We start from the raw sequence: 3,226 nt of genomic DNA on the forward strand, positions 1-3,226 counted from the left end.
CCCTCCGCAGCTGCTGGCGGCTTCCAGGAGGCAGCAGGCTTGTTCTTTCTCTCCCACAGCACAGATCCTCACCAGGAAGAGCCTGCTCAGACCTGCTCTCCCCACAAAGCAAGGTAGCAACTCCCCGGGGCGGAAAGTGTCTCTTCTGAAAGCAAGACAAGAGTTTAATTAAGCCCTAAGCGCGCACAGTTGAGCCTGAAATTAGGGTGGTGAAGGGAGGGGGGAAGGCAGCTGAGGACAGGGGGGCTTCAGCCCAGCCCTGCCCCAGCTGAGCAAAACAACCCCACAAGCAAACTCTCCCCAGCTAAGGGCTGCTTTACAAAACATTTCTGACATAGAAACAGGAGAATGCCCTGGTCCCTGCCCCTCCAGACTCGTGTTTGGGGATGGATGTTGGGGTTTGTGAAAATTTGGAGACTGGGAAGAGAGATGCCACCTCTGAAAGGAGGCCCCCGGGTCTCTGGGGGGCTTTGTGTGGGTCCTGCATGACTGATGGGGAGCCTCCCCACCCCAAGGGAGGCTGGGAGGTCGCAGAGGACTCTGGGTAACCAGTCCAACTACACACACAAGGGTGCCCAGCTTGGGGCTCCCACCCAGCCCAGCTCCCCTGGTGGGGGCAGAGTGTACCTGCTCCCTTAGGAGGAAAGCAGATTTGCACAGTCAGCTGTGCTCCTGGCTGTGGGGACAGAACAGTGAGATTTGCTTTACTAACATCTGGAGCTTTGAGGGGGGCCCTGGCTTCACCCTTCTCTCTCTGCCGTCCCCAGGTCTCCCCAAACTGTGTCTGAGGCGTTCATACCACCACCTCCTCCTTCACCTGGTAATTGATCCTCTTTTGACCTGAAACTTGGGTTTGGTCTGATTTTCCAGGGACTAAAGGCAAGAAAAGATGGGCAGACGGGCATGTTAGCGCTCGTCTCTGGGCAGAGGCTGTTGCGACAGAGCTCCTGGCTGCGTGTAAAAGTGCACACGTGTAGCACAGTGAGGGAACAGGCTGTACGTGGGGTGGGGTATGCCTGGCAACTGTCCCCTGCCTGTGGGTGTGGGTGGGTGCTGCTGGGCTGCTTTTTGTCACTGGGGCAGGAGACCCAGACAGCAAGCAAATTCAGTCCCTGCGGGAGCTGACCATCTGGCTAATGTTGGCTTCCACAGAAGCTGCTGTCCTGGCCCATCTCCTCACCCCGTGTCGGTGTCACCTGCCTGCTGGGCCAGCTGATCACCCACTGAAGTGGCCTCACCCCTCTGGGGTCCAGGAGCAGGTTGTACATTCTTTCACTTTGAGGGGCCGACTTGGAAAGAGGCCAGAGTGGATGTCCTTGCTGGCAGCCATGGCAGGTTATGGAAGTTGCAGCTGCCTGCTTGTCCTGAGGTGGGTCTGATACATCCACAGCTTCCCCCTGGGACAGATGGGAAATCCTGGTGCCGCTTCCCACGACCGGGAGGGGCATCCTGTGTGCCCAGGGTCGGGTGGACCCCGCTACCACTCGGCACGGCCTCCCTTCCCACTGCATTTTCCTCCTGGATGGCTTCCTCAGGTCCCAAGCAGCAGAAATGCATCCTATCACAGTTCTGGAGAGCAGAAGTCTGAAGTGAAGGTGTCAGCGAGGCCACAGCTCCCTCGGTTGCTCCACGGGGTTGGGAGTGGGGCTGGGGCTGTCCTTGCCTCTCGAGCACCTGGCTTGTGGCCGAAGCTGCTCTCATCGCCTCACTGCTTTCTCTGTGCCTTTGGCCTCCCGCTGTCTCGGTCAGTGAGGACACTGACACTGAGCTCCAGGTCTGCCCAGACTGCCCAAGGTGATCTCCTCATCTCAAGAGCTTTACCTCCATTGCATCTGCAAAACTGACTTTTCAAAATAAGGTCATATTCACAGGTTCTGGGGATGTGGGCTTGAACATCTCTTTTATGAAGACCACTGTTCAGTCTGCTGCACCACCCAGTGGTCCATTCGCCGCAGTTTGGACTCCTCCTGTGATGGGAAGCTCACTGCGTCACCACCTGGCTACATCCAGGTCCATCCACGTCTGGTTATTGTAGAGTTCTTAGCTGGGTGGAACTGAAAATCTGCTCAAAAGAAGCTGCTATTCACTGGGCCTTGTTCTGGCCTTTGGAACACATAAAATACATGTAAATAAATACACCCTCCATTCCCACTCTAATTACAACTTTTAAAAATCAGAAAAAGGATGGGCTGGTTGGGTAAGTGCAGACCCTGGCCTCCCTAGTGGCTCTGTCTCTGAGGTCTTGTGCCTCAGTTTCTCTCCGTAATGCCAGAGGGCAGCTGAATCACTGTTTCATGGCCTGCTTTGGGGTAACATATCCCGGAGATTCACGTCTGCAATGGCATATTAAAGACTCTGAGAAGTCCTGAGTAAGGAAACACCTTTAAAAGCCCATTATTTTCCAAACTTATTTGAAAAATAGGGGTCTTTTATAGACTATGTTTATTATTATTATTATTATTATTACCCTGTAAAATTCCCTTACTCTACTGGGAAGTCCACAGTCTGTTTTAGTCGAATCAAACAGTTGAAGTCATCTTGTTAGGCTCCCATCCACAGCACTGTTGCTAAGCGTTTTGCTGGAGATAACAAACTATCCCTCCAAAGATGAGATTCAAGATTCTGGAAATTAGAAGCTCTTTTCCCAGACCGCAGACAGCTAGGGCGAGGTTGTGGGCGATGGCCTCCTTCTAGGGGCCCATGCTTGGAAACACAGAGACCAGGGCCCTTCAGGAGGAAGCCAGGGAAGGAAGGATCATTTCCCTAGCCCAGTCCCCTGGAGAACCAGACACACAGCCCTTCCTCCCTGGGCGCACTGCCTATGAATCTGGGTCTTCTGGAAGCTTTTTTTTAAAATCTGAACTAAATCTTCCCTTTGCTGGGGGTGGGGAGCTCAGAGAGGGTGGATCTGATGAAATGGGAGCAGGAAGAATACCTGGACCTCCCAAGGGAAAGACACCACTGAGGAGGGAAGAGAGAAGGGCGAGTCCTGAAGAAAGAGGGGAGAGGCTGGAATGACTCACACGGGCATGGGTGGGGCTGGGGGCTCCAACCTGGTGCCAACAAGAGACAGAAATGTTGAAATGAAAGCTGAGCCAGTAGAATAGAGTGACCTGCAAGGGCCACCAAGTTTATCACTCCCTGCCCCTGAGTGAGATTACACTCGAGCTGTCCCCTCTCTTGTCTTTGTTTTCTTTTGAGACAGGGTCTTGCCATGTAGTTCTGG

At 53.8% G+C, this 3,226-nt stretch overlaps 1 long non-coding RNA gene across 1 annotated transcript in view; it reads left to right on the forward strand.

The window, feature by feature from the left end:
• LOC104848650 overlaps positions 1 to 2,385 on the forward strand; it is a 7,328-nt gene extending 4,943 nt beyond the window's left edge. Inside the window, exons 2-4 of the long non-coding RNA XR_776489.2 lie at positions 60 to 113; positions 768 to 820; positions 1,153 to 2,385. This is a non-coding gene — a long non-coding RNA (uncharacterized LOC104848650). The remainder of the gene's footprint in view (positions 1 to 59; positions 114 to 767; positions 821 to 1,152) is intronic.
• Positions 2,386 to 3,226: the final 841 nt, after the last annotated feature.

Source organism: Fukomys damarensis, unplaced genomic scaffold, assembly GCF_012274545.1.
Source record: "Fukomys damarensis isolate Sample0158 unplaced genomic scaffold, DMR_v1.0_HiC HiC_scaffold_2, whole genome shotgun sequence".
NCBI classification, from domain to species: Eukaryota; Metazoa; Chordata; class Mammalia; order Rodentia; family Bathyergidae; genus Fukomys; species Fukomys damarensis.